The sequence below is a fragment of the Triturus cristatus genome, chromosome 9 (assembly GCF_964204655.1).
Source record: "Triturus cristatus chromosome 9, aTriCri1.1, whole genome shotgun sequence".
NCBI lineage: Eukaryota > Metazoa > Chordata > Amphibia > Caudata > Salamandridae > Triturus > Triturus cristatus.
Window position 1 is genome coordinate 203983225 of NC_140592.1, and position 24577 is coordinate 204007801.

A 24577-nucleotide genomic window follows, 5' to 3' on the forward strand; every position below is an offset into this window, starting at 1 on the left:
GGGTGGTGTCAAGGCCTGTGACACTAAATAAGGGTACAAGTCAGGGGTGCCCACTCTCTCCTATGCTCTTTCTCTGGAACTGGTGCCACTGGCGCTGTGGGTCAAGGGTGACCCGTTGATCCATGGAATTGCAGGAAGAGATGTATGGGAGGATAAAATCTTGCCGTATGCCGATGACATACTGTTGTATGCCACAAACCTACGGTTCTAGATATGTGGGATACTCCATATATTCCAATTGTTTGGCAGCTATTCTTGTTACCGGATAAATTGGGACAAATCCCTCCTCTATGTGCTGGCCGGGGATGTACCGACTTCGCCATCCAATTAGCAGACCTTGGTGGTTAAGGATAAATGTAAGTATCCGTGCATAATATTTCTGAGAACAGACAGCAAGTTCCTGGAGGATAACCTGTTTCTTCAGCTAGATATGTTGCGTAGGGGTGTGTTACACTGGAGACAGTTGCTGCTGACCTTGATGGGGTGACCTCCTTTGTTGAAAATGATAGCGCTGACACAATTACTACACTTCCTACAGAACACGCCCTGTAAAACACCACCTGCCTTTTTCTGTTTGTAACAGAAACGCGATGGCTGCGAAATGGGGTAACATTAATAATGATAAATGTTTAAGAGAGCTGTTTGGTTCGCAAAAAGAATTGATTAAGAGTTGTATGTATAAGAAAAAAATCGCAAATATTTTAGTTCATATGTTTGCTTCTTTAACCTCTAAAATAAAATCGGGTTTATTGCATCCCCTTAGAATGGCATAAAAAAGGATGGTTTGACTCTGCCTGTAGCAAAGCACATAAGGTTCTCTGAGACATTTTGAAGTCTGCCCAAATAGAAATAGAGGCTGCTAAAGCGTACAGATCCCATTATGAGAAGACATTGGTGTGTAGGAAACAAAAAATCAGGGATGAGACATGGGTGGATTTAGCAGAAGCAAGCAGGCCAGCTAACAATGTTGCATTTTGAAGAATAATTAATAATCCTTTTTCTGGGAGGATACAGGCCCCAAAAATAAAAGTACTGTTACCACTGCTGAGTAGGTGCCTCACTATTCTGCCATATTTTTCTCTGTGTTGGACACCCAGGAGGTGGCTTTAGTAAATGGAGAGGAGTCTGGTGGAATGAGTGGGATAAGTCGGGCAGGGGCCTTGTTTTTGATTATGAGAAAGTCCCTATGGCTATTCAAGGGTGTCGCGGGGTAAGGCCCTGGAGTCGAGCAGGGTGCCTTTACATCTGTTCTCTGGATGTATTGATTTTTAAGCACCCCTTTCTCACTAATGTTTTAAATCCTGTTATAAAAAGTGTGTCCCCCTTTATCCTAGAAGAAGTCAGTGATTGTCCCTATCTTCAAGAAAGAGAATACAGCCGATCAGGTCTGTTATAGGCCTATCTTGCTTTTTGGTTCTTCTCTTAAAGTGGCAGTTAGGATTATTTTGTTTTGGCTCGAGGACTGTCCACTGGAAAAGAAAAGTGTCCAATGTACAGTATGGCTTCATAAAGGGAATTGGTATGACAAAACAATGCCTTATTATCAACTAGTATACAATGACCAAACAGTACACAATGTGGCGATAGGGGCTTCACCTTATTCACAAGGCAGCATTTAGCCACTTAACTTGGTTAACGATGCCTTGTGAATAAGGCCCCATTTCACGCTTTCCTTAGGATGAAAGGAGTGGGCAATGGGTGTTGCGGAGGGTGTTTCACCTCAATACCTATCGATTTTGATGCTGCCTCCATATTTACAACGGCAGCATAAACATGGGGCAGCACCAAAATTAAGACTAGAGAAAACCTATTGTTTGTGTGCTGCGTTGTGCAGCAAACATAGAAACAGCAAAAGGCCATTGATTGTTTCTTTATGTGTATGGAAGGGTTACCCTTCCTGCACATAAACAATCAATAAAAATTTAGCAGAACACATAGAAGTTTCAAAATCCCATTTCAGATTGTTTATGTGCAGGAAGGGGCACCTTCCTGCACATTCCTTTAGAGTGGGAAGGGGTGTTAGGCAAGGTTGCATACTAGTCCAATTTCTTTTTACTCTTTATGTGAAAAGAGTAGATAGCTTTTGGTAGAGAAACCTTTGGATGTGCCTTATATAGGTTTGCATCCCGCTCCAATTTTAATTTATGCTGGTGACACAGAACTAATGGCTCAAACAGGTCATTTATTATAAACTCCTATAGATAACTTTATGATATTTATAGAGGGTCTGGGCCTTAAAGGTAACAAGAGGAAAACATTTTTTATGATTATAGGGCTTGGCAGGAAAAAGGCTAGGTCATTTTTTATGCAATGGTGTGGATAGGTTTGTTGCTAGATTGGGGAAGAAACCAGTTAAAGAGATTCTGAATATTTATAGGAGCAAAGCAGTTCCTGGCTTATTATATCTAAAGCAGCTACACTACCACTTTGTTTCTCTGTTGTCAGCTTTTTATTGTGTGTAGTCAGCCTGAGGAAATGTTTGCCCAAGATTCCCCTTGAAACTGAAATGCTGTGATTTCCAACCTCTCTGTGTGGACTGTTTTATCTTAATGGACAGATGTATGTCTTATTTTTTTTTTTCTATACAAATTTAATTAGCATTCAATACAGTGGCAGAGGACAACGCGTATTGTATTCACATATAATCTGTGTAATAGAAACATCTACATATATTCCAACCCTCTGGCAATTAATAGCAAGCAAGAGACATCTGGGAGAGCCAAATCAGCGTGCACGTATTAAGAAACATCAATCCCTCCAGGGACGCTGGAGGGGTACCCAGCGGCCATCCCAATAGAAAGGGGGGGGCAATATCATGTTATTATTCGGGTGTGCCCTTAACATCCCACTCCCAAACTCCCATGCTGTTCGCTCTGTCCCTCTATAAAGTCAGAAGAAGAAACGAAGGTACATATTTACTAAGAAATGACGGAGTGCAGCGTTAGCATTCATGGCTTCACGCTGCACTGAAACGCAGGGCTGCACCATATTTACAATAATGGTCTCCCTTCCTGCACATAAACAATCTTTAAATTGTGTTATGTAAGTTCAATGTGTGCTGCTTAATGCAGCACACATAGAAATTTGAAAACTTCATTTTTTTTAAATGATTGTTTATGTGCAGGAAGGGACACCTTCCTGTAAATAAACAATCATTGGCGTTTTCCTGCTTCTATGTGTGCTGCACAGCGCAGCACATATGGAAACAGCAAAAACGAGGAGAAATTAAACATTTCTCCTTGTTTCACCAGGTTAAGACCAAGTTTTCCCTCGTCTTAACTTTGGCGCTGCCTCCTAGCTGTGCCTTCCTTCCAAATAAGCGGCAGCCTCAAAATCAATGGGTGTTGCGGTGGAATGCCTACCCCTTTCACGCTACGTGCAGATTGGAATGGGGCCTTATTTCAAAGGCAGCATTAAGCCACATTAAATGGCTTAATGCTACCTTGTAAAGAAGGCAAAGCCCCTATCACCACTACAATGCCCTGACAAGTGATGTTGTGTTGGCGATAGGGGCTTGTAAATATGCCCCCAAGTGTAAGTAGGCCAAGCGCCCAAGTCTGCCTCATCCGCCCATGTTCAGCCAGCGCCAAGGTGCCTTAGTGGGTCTTTGGGGGTGTATTCTGCAGTGCCACATTGACCCAAGTCTATGAACTTGTGATTTTGTGTATACCCAGTCAGGAGGTAGAGAACTCCTGGGCAGAATTTAGGAGTGGGTACCAGGGAGCAGTCTGTGACCTCAGCTAGCGGGTGCGCCACTTCTGTTCAGTAAAGGATTAAACTAGTAGGACTTCATAACATGTGTTTGAAATCCCCAATACCACAACAGCAATGAAGGAATTCAGTGGAAGATGGAGGGAAATAGAAGCTTAGCCTCTGGGTTGTGAGGTAAGTTCAGTGCAATATATATTAGTCGATAAGCTTGGAACAGGCATAGCAACATTTTTTGGGTGCTGCTTCCCACATTTTAGCTCAATCTCCGTCTGTTATAGCAGAGTCTACGTCCCCCTCCCTACGTTCATTCAGTAGTGTGAGGGATGAGAGCACATCTGCATGTATTTCACTGTATAAACTCAAAACCAGCCTGCGGGTGTTAGTAGTATTGCAGAGAAATTGGCAACGATGGAGCGGTTGCGGTTCTTCATCGTGCCTCCCCCGTAATTGACGCGCAACTACCATTAAGCTACCATAAATAAGGAACTGCCTCGCACGGAGGCAAACTCCTTGCACAGATCTTCAAAGTGGCGTAGGATGCCATCTGCATAAAGAGCACCCACCTCATCCAGGCCCGCCCCAGCCCAGTCCATCAGTAAACCACTCTCAACTACTCCGACTCATGCAAGAAGGGCCTGAAGTGGGGAGTTCAGAGAGTATGGGGATTTACATTTGTGATTTAGATGATAGTCGTGCACAGCTCCAAGGTAATCTTTAGGTTAAAGGCGTAAATCGTGCTCCTTCGTTTACTCCCTGCTTTGGAGTATATGCTATGAACTGAGGAAAGCACTAGCACTGGTCAGTGCTAGTGTCACAAAGGGCACTGATTTTTGGTGTGCTGGATTCACCAGCAAATTTTGATCAATAAAGTTTTCCAAACTTGAAGTTGCTCTTCATTGCAATATTTTATTCATACTTATGAAGATATATTCATGGAAGTATTCAATAGTTTATACTTGGTATTCAATTCCTTTTACAACAATCCATGTGTTCCCAACAATCCATATATTCCTATTCCAATGCATTTCGGCCTGCTGGCCTTCATCTGGGAAATCTATGAAACAAAGAGTGGTATCTATCACTAATAATTCTTCAAAAACAAACAATGTTTAACTCACTAAATCTTTGTCACATATTATCTGGCACCATCAAGTGATATACATACTATGTTACGTTCGACAATTGAAGTAGCCATTTACATTTACGCGTATGGATTATTTTCCGTTGTTAAAACCAAATGCGTACGTGTTTTTTCTGCTGTTAACTGGAGCCTAGTAACATTACAAATTAATCTCACAGTCAGATTGGCTAGCGCAGCGCGTTAACTAACAAGCATTCGTTGACGCTTTAAACCAATTTTAGCGGTTCTAATGTTAAAAAGGTTCAAATTGCCTCAAGTGGGCTGCAAGCATTAAACGTAACGTGGTAACGTTACTATTTCAACTTACAGACAGGTTAAGTGGCGTGGCACATTAGCCGACAAATGTTTGTAAGCGCTTAAAGCAAATGCTCGCGGTTCCGGTATTAAATGAGTGCAAGCTGCTTCGGGTGGGTTACAAGCATTTAAACGTAATTCCTTCTTACCGAATATGCAGGAAACTGAATTCTATCAGCGCTGTAAGCAGAACGTTCTCAGCGCGATGCAAGTTGGCGTGTGACGCGTGTGGGCTGTACTACGATGTTTTAAAGTCGCGCATGTATCAGTTAAAGGGCCAGTGTCTATATGTGTGTTTCATACTAAGCAATACTAACACTTAATGACAATGATGATAGTTACAATATATTATACCACGGAAACAGTGTATCATAATGTACAATTAACATAATCATGACAGAATATTAATGGATTTATAAATAACACTCACGGAGACAAAAGCAGATACCTTCGCATACTCCAACGAGGAGTCCGCAAAAATATATTCACTCATTCAAGAAGAAACCTTCACATATACAACAACTAAATCCAAAGATCAACAAATGAAACAACTGTTGTACCTGTCACGTAAAATCATTAACCAACGACTTCACGCAAGTACCATGATCAGATATCATAAAGCGTCTAGAATCCCAAGGGGACTGAGAATACTGTTAAAACCATCACTATGCAAAAATTCGAAAAAATTTACAGACAAATGGTATGCAATCCTGAATAAATGCTCCCTGGACCTTATCCTGTTGATAGTTGAAGAATTGTCTCAAATACTGGAGGAGCTTGAGAATGATTTAACTACAGTAAAAGAAGAATTAGGTAAAATGATGACAACTGAGGAACTCAATAAAATATTAGAAGACACCAAAACACAATTGGCAAAACACACGGAGGAGGTCAATGAAAGAAAACTGCGCAAATACCGCCGCGATACCATCGACTATAAGTTAAATGAAGTATATAATTGGGCAGAGGTATATGCCAGAAAAAGACAAAACCGCCCATATACACAACAAACTGATACTTCTTCCTCTGATACAGATGGCACATCAGATGCGTCCGGAAAAAGACCTACTAGAGCAGCACCTACAGCTACTGCAATCACTTCAGCTCAGCCTTTTTTAGGAGAAGGCCCCAGCGAACGGGACGACCGAGGAGGTCAAGACGAAAATCTAGAACAAGTGAAGGAGAAAGACCCCCCACAGACCAGACATATGATGTCCAAGAAAGACAAGAAGAAGACCAAGACAACCTAGTCATTAACATTTCTGATATCCACCTAAACAGACTACAAATGAAAATTCTGCAAAAAGGTACGTCATTCGTCCCCACTGCCCATACTAACCACCTAGAAGTCAATATAAGTTTTTTTAAACTGATGAGAAAACTCAGATTGCGTCATTTTTTCTCTAACATAGTAGGAGAACAACAGGACCAACAACAAAGTAAGGAGGATTCCCTTAAAGGTCTCACTACCACCAGCACCTACATGGCCCCCATCAGCCATAAGACTTTGGATTTGTTCGAACAACTGGTTAAACAAGACTTAGGTAAGATCAACTATCGCAAAAAAACTAAAAGTAAAAACCTTACCCAGAAAGAACTAGCTATTCTCAAAAACATAGCATCCAATCCCAACATCATTTGTCAGAGAGCGGACAAGGGTGGCGCTCTGGTCATCATGAATAAAGATTACTATATTTCACAAGCTCAAGCTCATCTTAATGATGAGAATACCTACATGGAACTCGATAAAAACCCCACCAAGGAAATACAAGTGGTACTACAAACCATCATCATAGAAGGCATCAATAAAGGATGCGTGGATGACAAGATGAAAAAATATCTTACTATGGATCATCCCAAAACACCAAGGTTTTACCTTACACCAAAAATCCACAAGAACCCCCTACAACCACCTTGTCGCCCCATAGTATCAACCTGTGGCAGCATACAGGAACCTATTGGCAAACTAATTGACAAATACCTCCAACCTTACGTCATCAACATGAACTCTTTCATTAAAGACACTACAGATTTTTTAAATAAGTTGGATAACGTGAAATTGGACTCCAACGAAAAGATACTCATGTGTACCATTGATGTACAAGCACTGTACACCTCTATACCCCACTCATTAGGGATAGAGGCCGTGGAAACTGCCTTACTTCAGATGGAATATGACGAAAATATGAAAATATTTCTACTGGAATTACTCAATTTCACATTGATGCACAGCTTCTTTAAATGGGAGGATAAATGGTTCCTACAAAAGTCTGGCACCGCCATGGGAAATCCAGCAGCCCCAGCATACGCGAACATTTTCATGCACCAGTATGAGAATAAATACATTCTACAAAATCCCCAATGGCAACAAGGGTTACGTCTATATCTGCGATATATAGACGATATCTTTATCCTGTGGAAAGATACAGAAGACCAATTGATCAACAACATCCAACTACTAAACCTGATTGACCCAAGGATTCAATTTACTCATGTAGTACATGAGAAACAAATTAATTACCTGGATGTAACCATCCTTAAAATAGGTGATAAGTTTGAAACTACTCTATACACCAAGACAACTGATCGAAACAATTTGCTTGCCTACCAAAGTTTCCATCCTACCCCTCTCAAACAACACTTACCATATTCACAATTACTCCGCGTACAAAGGATTGTCTCCGACCCGAAGGAATCTAAGACACAAGCACTAATCATGATTGACAAATTTAAGAAACGAGGATACCCAAATGAGGTGTTACAGGATGCCCACAAAAGAGCCACAGCCAAGAACAGGCAGATGTTACTCTCTTCTCAAAAAAGTGTAAAAACAACTAAAATCACATGCGTGAGTAAATATTCTACTATCACTCCACAATTCAAGAAAATCATCAAAAGACATTGGTGTATGCTCAAAACAGAACTGGACTTCAATAACATCTTCCAGGATGAACCCACATTTGCATTTACCAGAGCTAAAAATCTCGGTGAAATCATAAAGAAACCTACTCTCACAAAACCTTTAATAACCTTTAAAGGCACTATCCCATCCAGAAACTGTAGTAATTGCAACAATATCATGGAGGGTAACACCATCACTCACCCCATGCGGGGCAACAAAATCAAGCTACAGGTTAATGGTACCTGCGACACAAAAAACATTATTTATATGCTAAAATGCCCATGCGGAAAAGCCTATGTGGGACAAACTGAACGTAAACTAAAAACAAGATTAACTGAACACAAAAGTAATATAAGAACAAAAGTGTTTAAATCAGCGGTTGCCAACCATTTCATTGAACAAAATCATCAGATTAACCAGATCAGAGCATGTATATTGGAAATTGTGGAAAAAAATGAAGAGAGAGATAATAGAAAGACTTTATTGACACGTGAAAATCACTGGATATTCCACTTGCAAACCCTGCGTCCTCAGGGGATAAATGAAAGAACTGAATTTAGTTGTTATTTATAAATCCATTAATATTCTGTCATGATTATGTTAATTGTACATTATGATACACTGTTTCCGTGGTATAATATATTGTAACTATCATCATTGTCATTAAGTGTTAGTATTGCTTAGTATGAAACACACATATAGACACTGGCCCTTTAACTGATACATGCGCGACTTTAAAACATCGTAGTACAGCCCACACGCGTCACACGCCAACTTGCATCGCGCTGAGAACGTTCTGCTTACAGCGCTGATAGAATTCAGTTTCCTGCATATTCGGTAAGAAGGAATTACGTTTAAATGCTTGTAACCCACCCGAAGCAGCTTGCACTCATTTAATACCGGAACCGCGAGCATTTGCTTTAAGCGCTTACAAACATTTGTCGGCTAATGTGCCACGCCACTTAACCTGTCTGTAAGTTGAAATAGTAAAGTTACCACGTTACGTTTAATGCTTGCAGCCCACTTGAGGCAATTTGAACCTTTTTAACATTAGAACCGCTAAAATTGGTTTAAAGCGTCAACGAATGCTTGTTAGTTAACGCGCTGCGCTAGCCAATCTGACTGTGAGATTAATTTGTAATGTTACTAGGCTCCAGTTAACAGCAGAAAAAACACGTACGCATTTGGTTTTAACAACGGAAAATAATCCATACGCGTAAATGTAAATGGCTACTTCAATTGTCGAACGTAACATAGTATGTATATCACTTGATGGTGCCAGATAATATGTGACAAAGATTTAGTGAGTTAAACATTGTTTGTTTTTGAAGAATTATTAGTGATAGATACCACTCTTTGTTTCATAGATTTCCCAGATGAAGGCCAGCAGGCCGAAATGCATTGGAATAGGAATATATGGATTGTTGGGAACACATGGATTGTTGTAAAAGGAATTGAATACCAAGTATAAACTATTGAATACTTCCATGAATATATCTTCATAAGTATGAATAAAATATTGCAATGAAGAGCAACTTCAAGTTTGGAAAACTTTATTGATCAAAATTTGCTGGTGAATCCAGCACACCAAAAATCAGTGCCCTTTGTGACACTAGCACTGACCAGTGCTAGTGCTTTCCTCGATTTACATTTGTGCCCATCAGAGCATCCCCCAACCACCAGGACCGAACTACCAGCGTATATTGCCATCCCACAATGGGGGGCCACTTGGAATTATGTAAGAGGGTCCAGCTGCCCCCGGACTTTCAGCTATAGGAGCTATCTCAAGCCCCACTGAATCTGAACTGGGCCTAAATCCATTGTTTTTTTTTGCTCCCCATGCCATTCAAGTTTAGACCCAGCCATATGCAAATCATCCTTGCCCCTATTCCCCATGGGAACACTCCAGCCCAAACTGCCAGGACAAATCCTCCCTGGACTGAAAACAAGCATCCTAGGACCGGTTTTGGGATATCACCCCTCATAAGCCAGGCTAGCTTGACTCCAGTGGCATGGGACCCACATCTGGGCATACCCTTCCCACTCGGTGTGACAAATGCAAACAGTTTAATTGTTGGACAGAATACTGAAGAATGCCACACATTCACCCCAGTACAGAGTTCTGAGCCTACGTCTGCATGCATTCCATGGGCCCTTCGACGTAAGTGGTTGCCACTGGCAGTAGATGGAGGCAGTGAGGGAGGAAACTCAGCCCCCTGGGGATCTTGCCATGTAACTCCCCCTCATAGGTGCTCCTCCATAGGGCCACACCGAGGCCCCTCTCTCAAGCCCTTGCAGCTCATTTTAGGGGCCTGCAGTGGTGTCAGCAGCTGAGGCTGGCCCAGATGTAAGTGGGGAACCCCACTCCCCAGGTTACTGAGCAAAAGTCTCTTCTGGGGGGCAGTGCAGCACAACCATGTGGCAGATTGTGGCTCCAGGAGTGTCCCACAATGAGTTACGCACCGCTCAAGTCATTAAATGGGTCCCAGTGTGGCAGCAGGCAGTTGGAGACTCTTTGATTAAACCGACAGAGCGTCCGCTCTGCAGGCCTCAGCAATCACCACACTACATGGCAAATGCGAGGGCCAGATGTTCACGGTGCGGGTGCTCATCAGTAGCGAGTATTCCACCAGGGTGAGTTCACGGCCCCCCGTTCGCCATCCTACATGGCTCCGCAATAGCGTTCTACATTGTGGAGTTCTGCTATCACAATGAGAAGGGCCCCAAGAGCATTCACTGCTTCAGTGTTCCGGCATCTGCCTATTCAGGGGCTGCTATTATAACATCGCCTCATGTGAGGGCTGTAATTGGGTCACCTAGTGGGTTGAAGGAATTCTCCGCTCGCCTCTTGGTCAGCCAGAGCTGTCCAAGGTGATGTCAGTGAGCACCGGGGGTGCCACCAGCAGTCGGGAGAGCAAATTACAGCAGGATGAAGCCAGATGTGGATGTAGACATGCATCTTTTTGTTTTTCTGTAATAAGAGCCTGCAGACTGCTAAAGCTATGAGACCGGGTCTAAAAAGTTCTTAGATAAGCTCATCTCTAAATGCTACGAATAAATTAAAGTTAGCAAAACAATCTACAAGTCCTCAAAGGCCTAAGAAGGATTTATGAATGCAAATCTTGTATTCCCAGGACTTGTCAGAGGGAGTCAGATTAACGATGGACTTGCAATGTCCTTCCGTGACGCAAGTGCGCAAGGCAACACAAGTCCTTGTACAAGATATACAAAGCCATGGAAAGGGCTATCTGCATCTCCTTGCATGACTTTGTTTAGGAATTTAACGCAATGCAGTGGCTTGTGCTGCAATGCATTACATTTTGCTGTGGAAGGCATCGCACATTGGCATTGCCATGTATCCACCCATGGAATTTAGTACAAACAGTTATTTACTAAAGCAAGTAAATATGGGATTGTGCCAAAATTGTGCACTTACTACAGAGTGTGCTAACGAGGAAAACAATTGCTATTTCTCCTCGTTACTCCCTCTTTCTGTGTGCGATGCAACCTGCATCACACATAGAAAGAGGAAAACGCTGCTTAGGATTGGTTTTCTGCAGGAAGGCATACCTTCCTGCACAAAAACATTCCTGACTGTAACGCAGGCCCCCTTGCATCATGGCACGATGGTGTCTCCGTTGGTGCTGGCCCAACACTGAAAGAATAATCCACCCTTGAAAGCCTATTGTGGTGAACTCATGTTTTCGGTATACATATCTGAGCCCGACTTTTTGAAATAAACAGAACAGGCATAAGGCCCTTGACATAAACTTTTCTCATCAACGGATTAGGTCGTAGCCTTTAAAATTGTCTAGTCACCATAAGCAATGCTGGCCTACCGTTCTGTGTTAGGTCTACAGAAGCAGATCCACAACCCCTTGTGGAGCCAGAATCAAAGGTGTTTTTATGGAACAAATCTTTTTATTAGACAATTGATAGGTGACTCAATAGTTGCACATAGCCGCATGCCTAAAACCACATGAGCCGGCGGCTACAAACAATGCTTTTAAGGGTGTACAGGAGGTACTTTGATAAGGCCAACATCCCGGAGGCAGGCGTCAAGTAGAATCAAGGCTAGTAACTCAAAGTGGCCTGTACCTTCAGAGAGTCAGAGCAGCCCAAAATGAGAGTCCACCTAGAGGGGGAAACAACAATAGAATAAACCTTCCCCTTCCACCCACCCACCCACCTCCCATAACAGAAAAACATAAATGAAAAGGGAGAATCCGTATCCAAGTGTCAAGAGCTGCAGAGGACCCACCCACTCACGCTCCCTCTATCTGGGGATCAGCACAGTCCGTTGTAGGAGATATCAAATGCAGTACTTGCAGAAGTTTGGGGCAAGTGACCTCACGGAGATCCTTCGATAGCAATGCAATGAAAGGAGCCCAAAGTTCAGCATATTTCTCGCCTTTCTGTCATCCAGAGTCTATGGAGCCATGCCGAGTGATCTAGAACCGTAGTAGTACCCCAGTGTAACAAGATCGCCTGTCATGCTGCAAGGAGAGACAATGCCATCTGCCTGCCGCATAGCGATCGCAAAGGGAAGATAAGGGGGTTTGATAATCCCAGTAGTGTGTAGGCTGGGAAGCGGGGTATCTCTGTGTCAAAAGCTGCATCAATATCATTTAAAACCAATTCCCAGAATCGCTCCAGCCTTGGGAAATGCCACAAAAGATGCGCTAGGGAGCCTGACATCGCGCAGCCATGCCAGCATTCTTTGTTGTGGTTTTTGTTCCTTTGTTGGATCCTAGCCAGGGTGAGATACCAGTAGGTCGCAACTTTAAAGGCGGATTCAGTCCCTGCTGTTTTATGTGCTGTGTGGTGTGCCCTATAATGGATGTTATCACAATCTTTATCTGTGAGGACCCTACCCAGCTCCGCCTCCCACCTGAGTTGTCCACGAGTGCGAGTCCAGTTCTGGCTTTGATTAAGGAGCACATATAGTTCCGTTATGAGGTGCTTGTCATCTGCTTTCCTTGCTACCCATTGTTCAAAAGGAGTAAGTTTAAGAGAAGCCTGTGGGAGGCAGGCCCGAGAAGTGGCCCAATGTTGTAGTTGTAAATAATAATATTCATCCGAGTAGTGGAGGTCAAAATCGAGGCGCACGCGACTAAACAGAATGAAGCCCTTGAGATCAAAAAGATGGCCCAGGCGCTTGCAGCCCACTTCTCTCCATCTATGGGCAACAGCGAACTTGACACCTGGGGGAAAGTCCGGGTTATCTACTAGGGGAGTCATCAGGGAGGGGAATGTAGTGAGGCCTTTTGCAAGCGCTACCTTGGCCCAAACTTTCATGGTGGCTGCTATAACCAGAGAAGAATAAAGGCCCCAAGAGCGCAGGCGGCGGGGAAGACAGATTTCACGCCAGATATTCGCACCTGCCACTGCCTGGTCCATGAAGGTCCAGTGCTTCTCCGATAGCGGGTGGTTCCATTCCAGCACATTACATATTGGAGGTGTGCGGCCTGCAGGTATCTGTGAAGGAGGGGTAGCTTCACCCCTCCCTAGTCTCTGGAGCGCGATAGTTGCGCCACCGACAGACACGCCTTCTTATTACTCCAAATGAAGTTATTCAAAGTCAGCAGTAATGATCGCACGGTGCCAGGTGGCGGAGTCTGGAATAGATACAGGATGCGTGGCAAAATCATCATCTTAACCGCCGCAATGCGTCCGAACCATGATAGTGTATGTTTAGCCCACCCATCTAGGGCCCATCGCGTATGCGCCACCAGAGCCGTATAGTTCACTTACAGCATGCGTGGGAGCGAGGGTATCAGGAGGATGCCTAGGTAGGGAACAGGGTCATGGGACCAGTGCAGAGGGAGAGACCGTTGGAGGGCTTAGTCTTGTAATTGTGGTAGGGATAGGTTAAGGACCTGAGACTTGTTAAGGTTCACCCTGAAGCCCAAGAGCCGGCCAAAAACCTCGAGTTCGTCTACCAGCACAGGAAGGGGGGTAAGGGGCTGCTCAAGGGACAGGATAATATCATCGGCGTACAGGCTGGCCTTGTGGAAGTCACCCCCGAATTTGAGGTCCTGAGTGCCCGGATGGTCCTGAATTTTCTGTGCGAGGGGTTCCATGTAAAGGGCAAATAAAAGGGGCGAAAGGGGGCACCCTTGTCTAGTGCCCCGCGCAATCTCAAAAAGGGATGATGAGACCCCATTAACCCTAACAAACGCCCGAGGGGCCTGGTATATGCACTGTATCCGAACGATAAAACAGGGACCGAGCCCAAAGTTTTGGAGGACGTCAAACAGGTATGTCCAGCACACTCTGTCGAACGCCTTCTCCTCGTCGACCGAGAAAAGCACTGCTCCTACCTGGGAGCGGCGAATACTATCAATGAGGTGTAGGAGCTGCTTGGTGTTGTCACTTCCCTGCTGAGTGGGGATGAATCCTGCCTGGTCAGGATGAATGAGACCAGCCATTAGAGGATTCAGCTGTGCCGCAAGAATGCCCATGAAAAGTTTTGCGTCGATGTTGAGTAGCGAAATTGAACGATACGAACTGCAGTGACCCGGGTCCTTATTGGGCTTCAGGATGACAGAGATCGCTGCCTCTCCCATCGAGTCTGTCATCACCCCACTATCCTGGAAGGAATTGAATAGGCAAGTGAGAAGGGGGGCCAGTTCATGACAAAACATTTTGTAGAAAAGGGCTGAGTAGCCATCGGGGCCGGGTGATTTTTCTAGTTTCAATTGAGCGATGGCGGAGATAACCTCCTCTAATCGGATAGGATTTTCTATAGGGTCTGCCTCTGCCTTCAAGAGACGGGTGAACTTGCTATACGCTAGGTAGTCCCGGGCCTCAGGAATGTCCTGCTGGTTGGGGCTATATAGGGTGCGATAGAAGAAGTGGCACTCTTCGACAATCTGGGAGTCCAGATGGAGTTCCTTTCCCATAGAGTGTTTGAGGAAAGGGATGTTTCCTGCTACCGCTCTGGCACACAGCTTCTGAGCTAGCACCTTCCCGCATTTGTCACCTCCCAGATAGAACTTATGATGTAAGCGGACCAGGGCATATTCGGGCCTCTCAAGGTCTAGGCGCTTGAGGAGAGTTTGTTTCTTTTCCATCGCGTACCATACCAGCGGTGCTCCAGTGCGTTTATGGATCGCCTCCAGTTCGCCCACCTCCTGTTCAAGAGCTGAGTGGGACTATCTCCGTTTGCGGGCCTCAGCAGAGGAGATAGCCATAAATTCCCAGCGTAAGACTGCTTTGAGCGAATCCCAGACCGTAGCCAAGGAAGTCTCACCATTGTCGTTAAGTTGTAGGTAAATCGCAATCTTGGCACACAGCTCCTTCACAACATCAGGTGAGTGTAAGAGGCTGACTCGCAGAAACCATCGGGCAGGTGCACGACCGATCCCATTGGGGCGCAGGGAGAGAGAGATATGTGCGTGGTCTGAGAGGAAACGCACGGCTATTGAAGCGTCTTGTACCCTAGGGAGGATTGCATTATAAACCAGGAGCATGTCTAGTCATGCATAAGTTTTGTGTGCTGCCAAATAGTGGGTATAGCTGCATGTATCTGCATGTCGGAGGCGCCAAACATAATGTAGGCCATTCTCTGCCAGCCAGTGTTTCCCTTCAGGAGAGAGGGCTCCTATTTGCATGTAGCGCTGCCCTGACCAGTACCTCTCGTTATCCAACACCAGGTTGAAGTCACCACCCACTACTAGCGCGGGGTCAGGGAAGCCAGCCCCCCTGTTATATGTCTGTTGTGCATTGGGAGCATAGATGTTGAGTAGGGTGAAAATAGTGGAGCCCCACTGGATCCTAAGAGCTAAAACCCTCCCCTTGGATTCATAGAAGGTAGACAGGACCTTGCCCTCGAATTTAGCCCCCAACAGAATGACCACCCCATTCTTTTTCACCACCCCAGAAGACCAGAATTGGCACAGGAAGCATCGGCAACGAATGCGGGGAGTATCTTTAGCAAGTAAATGGGTCTCCTGAAGCATGCAGATATCGCCATTGGACTGGTCAAGGAGTGAGAGAATCGCAGTGGGCTTCCTGGGGTGGTTCAGGTCTCGGACATTGAGGCTAACAATTTTAAGGTCTATAGGCAGTGGTGGGGAGCATGCTTACTGGACTAGTAGGATGTCTGGAGCGCTGCGCAGGAGGGGGGCTGGAGCATTCGAGGGCAAGTATGGAGTAATCGCAATATGTGATACGTAAAATCCCCGAAAAAGGGGGAAAAAAAACCAACAAGAACACAACACAACTTTTACAGCCCCAAAGAACATAGTAGGAAGAACAAAAGGCAAGTCTCAAAAGCTTTGGGTAGTAATAAAAAACAAGAGACCAAAGTCTGTCTGGTTTAGAAGATCAGGGGGGAACGAGACCTTGGTGAAATATCCAAGAACAAAGTACCAGGCGGCCTACGAGCCGCAAAGGGAAGTCTAGGGAGTCAGGAAAGGCGGTCCACTCCTGTGCCCCTCTGGCTCCGTAACGTTACTACCATTCACTCAATGTAAGTTGAGATGTTTCACGGGGTTCAAGGGTGGTCCTGAGTCTGAGAGAGGTTTGAGAGCACCGCCTCACGTTCTTTTGCCATCTCTTTCGGGGCTGGTTTTGTGGAGGCCAATGGTTTGCCAACAGTCTGCCATCGGGGGAGTTTTCACATGTCCCGGTTTGAGGGACTGTCCCTCGGTACCGGGTTTATGTCCCCATACAGTCCAAGAAAATCCATGGTTTTGGCGAGGGAACGCATCTGTCTCAGCTTCCCTTGGTGTTTAATGATGATACGAAAAGGGTGACCCCAGGAATACGACATCCCTTTGTCCCGATGATAGGATGTGATTGCTCGGAATTCTCTCCGCTTAGCTAGAGTCGACGCTGCCAAGTCTTGGAAGAGGGCCGGTGTGTGCCCTTGGAACTGGATTGGTTGGGCTGCCCTGGCCTTGCGTAAGATCTGCTCTTTAAGCTGAAAGTCGTGCACACAAACCAGCACATCGGGTGGGGGGGCCTTTCCACCTCTGGGTAGGCCAACTCGATGAACGCGGTCCATCTGGATCTCTTGTGTGCTATTGTTGCCCAGAATTTTCCGGAAGAGGGACAGGACATATTCTCGCAGTTATCACCTTCTGCCTTCTAGAGCACCGCGGATGCGGATGTTGTTTCTCCGTGATCCGTTCTCCAAGTCTTGCGCGTGGGCCTGGAGATCTAGAGTTTGGTCCCGCAAACGGAGGAGTTCCTGCTACTCTTTCGCCCACCTCATCGACATCGCGGCGCACTTCCTTGAGGTCTGACGCAAGCTGGCCCGTCAGCTCCAGGATGTCTTCCTTAATGGCGGAGAACAGTTCCAGCACGAACGCCTTCATGGCCAGGCCATCTGCCCTGTCGATTGAGTCTGTGTGCCCCTGATCTTTTGACACTCCTTGGGAAGTCTCTGGGCCCCCAGGCTGCTGGAGTAGTTGCTCCTTGAGGGACTTCTCCCTTCTTGCTCGGGCTGAGGCCATTCCTGCATACAAAGGCGTAGAAGGTGGGTGAGGAGTGATCGCAGGCCAAAGGTTTCACCGCAGGCCTCGTTTTGGTGCTACACCAGTGATCGGGCCAGGGCGTGGGACAGAGTGGCACTGAGTGTGCTGGGGCCGTCAATTCGTGCTTTTGTTTCGGAAGGCCGTGGTGTAGCTACCGGTGGCGCCTAGGACAGGGGCACCCCTCCCCGTGGTTCAAGGTGCTCGAGCGAGCACTATGCTGGGTAATGCTGTGGGCCGACAGCAGCGTCCGCAGTAACCCCCTTCTGTGTCTGGCCATGGTCCTAAGCGCCGCCTTGCCTGAAGAGCAGACCAGGGTGAAGAGCCCTCGGGTTGTTCAGCTGCAGAGCCTGGGCCAGAGGGAAGCGCTGGCCCACACAGAAGCTATCCCACAATGTTATCAAGCCCCAGGGACTGCTGTTGGAGTGCCACGTGGGTGCGACATAGGGCCCGCCACCATGCGTTTGTTCAGTGCGCGACTCACAGGAAAGCAGCTAGCCGCTGGTTTTCGTGCAGGTCGCCAGTTGTGGACGGGTAGCCAAACCCTGCTGCAGATAGGGTGGGCTGCCCAGAGACCACCCACCTCCTTATTGTGCAGGGAGGGCCCCGGCTCCCAGGCCTTGGATCCTCACTGTCTGGAGCGGGGCAGGGAACAAAATGGCGAGTCGGGGGTCTCACTCGCCTCAAATAGGAACCCGGAGTCTTCGATGCGTGGGTTGAGGAGCACCCATGTAGGCCTTCTCCAATAAAAGTTAAGTCCATCTTAATGAAAAGTGACGTGATTTTATCCATCGCTCAAGGTCTTCCATGTCATTCAGCCCTCATTTTGATAAGCGGCTTCTAGGGAGAAATTAACCCGGAAGTAAAGAAGGGTGTCCTTTTTTAGTGTTGCAAAGTCATCATAGACGTGTCCATAGAAAACTTGAAGGCACGTGTCTAAGAAACCGAAAGGTGTTAACTTTTTGCCCAGTTGAAATTTGTGACATTAGTGGTACAAACCTGATTGTTTCCGGTGGTCATTCTATGAACCAAGTTGCATTAAAAAGGGTTTCCCCACCTACAAAATCATATGATGGATACAATGCCCACTTATTAGTGTATATGGAAATTGGATCACGAGTTCAGATGTCACTCCAGAGAGAGCAAAGTACTCACTACAAAGAGCAACATTGTATGAGAAATAAAATAGGAATGTTTGGTAGAGTTTGAGAGCATGTACATCTCTATATATGCTAGTAAAACTATTGCACAGAGGATATTAATCCAGTCAGGCCACATTTTCCTATAAAACACTGATTGATGAGAGCATGTACTCAATGACAAACCCAAATGTAGGCAGCAGGAATTTTCTTATAACTGCAAAGTAGTAATATAAAAGGCAAAAGAACAGTGATTACAAAGGCAGCTCTCATTAAGTGATAACAGGAATTATAAATGGCAGATAAAATGAAGGTGAGGAAAATTAATAAATCTACCTTGAAGAATCTTCACTGGGAAATTAGAGCAATTACCACAGGACCTAAACATAACAGAGTGAGAAATAATTAACCGGACGTGTTTTTTTAACAAAAGTGCCAATCTTTCCTTAAATAAGAAACAATCATAGACAACACCAATTGATGTCAGCTCTGAAAGGCAGAGCTATTAGCTTTGTTAATGATTTTTTGTAATCACATGCATATACATGCATGAAGACACACGTGCATGCATCACCAGACATTTTTAAACAAGCTTTCTGTTACAGAAAGGCTGATATAATGTGCATACATGTGTTGTGAAACATGCATGATTGTGTCGTGCCAAGTGTATTATGATACGAGGTGTGATAGAAGTGTGCATGTTTCATAATGTGTACTTGTTCTCGTGCCACGATATATGACACTGCAGCCAGTAAAAGAAAAAGTAAGTAATCCTTTTTGTTTGATTAACAGAAATCCTTACAATTGAAAACAATGGTATCGTATAAAAAACAATTCCTCTATCATCAAAACAAATTTGATGTTAATCAACTAGGACCTTTTTCATTTCCCTTTATTTGCTAATTAATATACAACTGTACACAAAAAATGCTTCAATGGTTACATTTCGTACCGGGACATTGATACCACATATTCATATCTTTATCACAAGTTGTTCATTGATCATAGTAAAAGTAACATATAATGATCAAGTAGTTCCCAAAACAAGACAATAAAAACTGTAAACATTATGTACTATTATTCGAATGGAGGATAAAGTGCCTATGCGCTTACACATGGTCTATAGAGTCTAATCACACAAAAGCTAAAAACACTGATCATCATAGAATCATAATGTAGAAAGCGATTAAACAATTCAATAACGCTTTACACATTATATACTACTGTGCAAATGAACAATAAAGTCCCTCTGTGCATTCACATAATATTTTAAACCTAGTTCCCAAGGTAGCAGAAACAGAATCATTGGGTCAAGCTGCATAAAAATTCAAAGGGCCAGGTGCCTCAAAAACTATACTTCTGTTATCCAATCCTATAAAATGTATCTTTTGAAAAGGCATAAACAAATTAGTTTCAACTAGAGGACAGCATTTTTTCGTCAATTGCTAAAAACTTTATCATTTGACAAATCAATGGAATCAACACACCTGATAAACATAGAATAAGGACCAGACAAGCAGATCTTACATCAGCTTTAAGAAATAAAGGTTTTAGTAATGTGTGCCATGTTTTAAGCAAATTTGGACACACATACAATGTGTAGTAGAGTTTCATGCGGCCACCCGCACAGTCTATATTCACTAGTTGCCCATGTTGTATTCAGGTGGGCTTGCCCTCCTTAGTGGGATATCTGCCAAGTCTTAGTTTTAAAAATGTATCACTCATATGGGCAGAAAAAACCTTTATGACATGGCTTGGCAGTTCGGACAGGACTGTTCCCATGAGGCACAGGGTCAAGACTGATTTGCATATGGCCATGTCTGAAGTGGGGTGGCGTGGTGAGCAAAATAACAATGGATTAAACCCAGATCTGTGATTGGGGTTGAATGTTTTGCCAATGTGCAACATTCCGTCCATCATCTTGTGTTTTTACTGTATTAAATGCAGCTTTTAAATCCATAAAAGAAATGTGTAGATTTATTTTTTTAAACAGCCTGCTCAGCCAATAGAGTAAGGGCCAATACATTAGTAATTGTAGATTGGCCCATCCGAAATCCTGTCTGATTGATTGGGATTATTTCCTGCTATGCTGCCAAATTTTTCAGATCAATCAATAAATGGGAAGCAAAGACTTTCTACATCAGTTAAGGCAATCAACTGCTAATTTGAAGGATTATCTACTAGGCCACTTAAAAAAAAATGGCTATACAATATTTCCTTGCCAGGACTCGGGGATGTGAGATGTTGGCCTGGTATATGATGTCCACTAATTAAAGTGGGCACCTTGCACCAGTCCAAGCAACACTTATGGTGATTCAAGAGGTCAAATATAACCTTAGAAAGCTATCCAAGTGGTAGCTGTGGAGAGCAGCCTTCAGGATTAGTCTTGGAGGAATGTTAAGCAGCTTGTTTTACCAGAATGCAACCTCATTGTATTGGTTAAATGAAAGGAGAGCCCACATTAGTTATAAAAATATGTATTTATTGTGATAACACACCTTAAATGCCTCAAAGTATCTGCTACACGCAGATAAACACAAAGCACACAATACTGTAACACAGAAACAATCGAATGTAGCACTAAGACACAGTGGGCTCCAGGGGGAGACCAAACCATATACTAAAATAGTGGTACAAGAACCATGACAGTGTCTAGAGGATGTAGAATCACTGGGACAAGAATGAACCACCCAAGGTGAGTAAGTAGGGACCCCATGGAGTACGGGTGCAGTGTGTGAACACGACCGCGTGCTACGTACAATTCAATGGGAGATCGTGGTTGCAGTTTTAAAGTTTAAGGACCCATCTCAGTGGATTAGGAAGAAACCCTTTGGAACATAGAAGTTTGGAGAGCCACCCCACCCGTGGATACTGAAGTACCAGTGTTACCTATCCCAGGGAAGCTGGGTGCATAGGGCTGAAGTGGCGTCGGAAACCGTTGTCGATCTCAATGGAAGTCTTCAAAGAAATGCCACTGCTGGAAAGAAGGAAAGTGTCTGGTGGAACCTACAGGGGGATTCTTGAGGGAAGGAACCTGAAAGCAGAGGGGACAGAGTCTGGGTCACTCAGGGGTGACCAGGGGCTCAGTAGACGAATGCTCAACGATGTCGGGTGCTTCGGTGTGATGATGGAGACCTTGACTCTACAGCTGCAGGGACCAGGAGACATCGAGGGAGACCAGGAGGTGGATATGAGCTGTCCTATGAAGGATGTTGAGTGCTGAGGGGTCGGTGTCCGGCAGGAGCACCAGCAAGCCTTGGCAGTGGCAACCCTCAAAGAAGGTTGCGGTTTGGCCCAGCAAGGACCAGGAGACTCACCACAGCAAAGGGAGTCAGGCCAGGCCTGGAGCAACAAGGGGAGCCCAAGAAAGGCAGTGTTGTCCCTCAAATGGACCCACAGGCCGAAGGCACAGGAGTCGCAGGGGACCTCTAGCAGTTTTGCAAAGAAACAGCTTGCAGGGCACCGAGTGCAAGGAGGCCAATGCGCAGAGATTGCAGCTACTAGTAGCTCAATGCACTTGTTCAAGAAACACCAATGAGCATATGCACTTACAAAAGTACGCAGTGCACAAGGGTTGGGGTTATGCAGTCCCCACAAGGGATACTGGCCTCAGACTGGGTGAGAGGGCAGCACAACCTCAAGGAACACAGGAAGCCACCTCCTGTGTTGCTGGAGCCTTTGAAGTCTGCAGGAGCTCAGGATCAGCGGACCGTTCAGCTGCATTATGGTGCCTGTGAATGCAGGGGAGTGACTCCTTCACCCCAAGGGTGATGATGACCTCAGTTGTCCTTGATGCGCCACAGGTCCTGCATGGAGCCTGTATGGGGCAAAGGCACAGAGGATGCTTGGGACGGAGAGGGAGACAAAGTCAGGCCCAATCGAAGTCCAGCAAAGTCCAGATTGTCCATATGGTCAAAGGCAAGTGGTTTGTTGTTCAGAATCTTGTCCATGTCGAATCTAGGGTCCGACAGCCAGGTAAGCCCTTTTGTACCCACGGGTGAGGCTTGGACAGATTCAGGTGACCCTCCTATGGGGAGGTTACTCCCATGTCCTTTGTCCAGTTTCGCCCCAGAGCGGAAGCCAATGGCTCCCAGGACTGGTTTGGACTGGACTATGCACAGGGACACCAAGTGTGCCCCAGATGCAGACTTTCAGGCACTTTGGAAGTGCACCCACCCAGCGCCAATACACTAGATCCTGTCTGGAAGGTCGTCACACCTCCCTGTGACAGGATGCCTATTGTGCTGCCAAGCCCTCTCGAGCTTGGCTCAGCAGCATTAGGGCTACTAGATTGTGTCAGCAGCATTAGGGCAGAAATGTGTCTCTGGTCAGCAGCTACCATTTTGTGCTGCCCCGGTCGAGAAGGCTAGGGTACCGGGAAGACCAGGGACCCTACGAAGATCCCTTCAGAAGGGAGGAATCATACCTCCACACTGGTTACCGGTGTGGAGGTATGATTTCAAGGTGTTTGATACCAAACATGACATGTTTTGTTGCAGCCAATTTCGAGACAGCTTTTTACGCGAGCATATAATACACCTCTACCTATATGTCTGGCTGCGTCACCGACAACCCAGAAGAATGGTCTCCAAAGAATGCAGGGGTGCTCTGCTCATGCAGGGGCACCCTCTCACGTAAAACCCAGCACCCTGCCTTCAGGATTGTCAAGGCCAGCTAGAGTGGTGACTGATAGGTTTTAAGTGTAGTGACCTATTGATATAGTAAACCTATATCTAAAATAAGTGGTGCATGCACTTACACAGGCTGCAATAGCAGGCCTATAGTTCCATGTTGCATGACCTCCCATGGGTGGCATAATACATGCTTTAGCCCAGGGGAGGCCACTTGTGTACTTATGCCCTGGGTACATGTGTACCATATACTAGGGACTGACAAGGATACTCCAATATCCAATCTGGAGTGTATCTAAGTACATGACATAACATTTTAGGGAGAAAGCAGATAGACTGGGCTCCTGATTAGCAGGATCCCAGTCAGACTAGTCAAAACAGTGGAACATCAAGCAAAAAGTGGGGGTAACCACAAGATGCATATCCTACTTTGCTACAGGGGCGATATTCAATGCCAATACCTCATTAAACATTGGAGTAAACACTTATCAGCATTGGCATGGAATATAGCAACAGGGAGCCCATTTGGGCCAGGACCCCGTTTGATCTAAGCCGACACAGAAGAGTAGCGTTTTCAATACTACCTTTGAATCCCAGGTCGGACTCAGGATTGGGACTACTCAATTTCTCTGTAAATGACTTGCTAGTTTTCACACAGTAGGGACTCAAATCTGACCTATTTGTATCAGAAGCACAAGCACCATGCACGTTGGTAATAAACCTCACCAAATTCTCCTCCATAATATTAACACTATATACCCTATTACCTCCCCTTTCCAACTCTTAAATGACATCCCAAAAAGATTTTGCATTATTTGGCATTTAATAATCTGTGCCATAGCCCTGTTTGATGATGTGATTTTGCCAGCCACGCTTCTTTCAATTTACCCTTCTTAATGTCCTCAGTTTATCCTTAAAAACACAATAAGATTGCCAATATCAATTGATTAAAACTTCCACTGATGCCTTTTAGAGTGACTGTTTTAATTTAAGCAATTCAGATGAATACCATTTAGTAGTGGTGGGTAATAATGGATTCACTTTTGCTGGGTTTCATTCTGTAAATTTTCCAATCAATGATGAAGTGATAGAATTCCACTTACCCATTATTGACCCTACTCCCATCAAAACTTGATCACTATCTTTGATTAGAACTTCAGTAAACTTCATTATTTCTACTTGTTTTTCTGAGTGCCATACCAATCTTTTCCAATTATATGATGAATGGACAATATTTTGAAGCACATTGACTTTGAGATTAGAGCTTATTGGCAGAT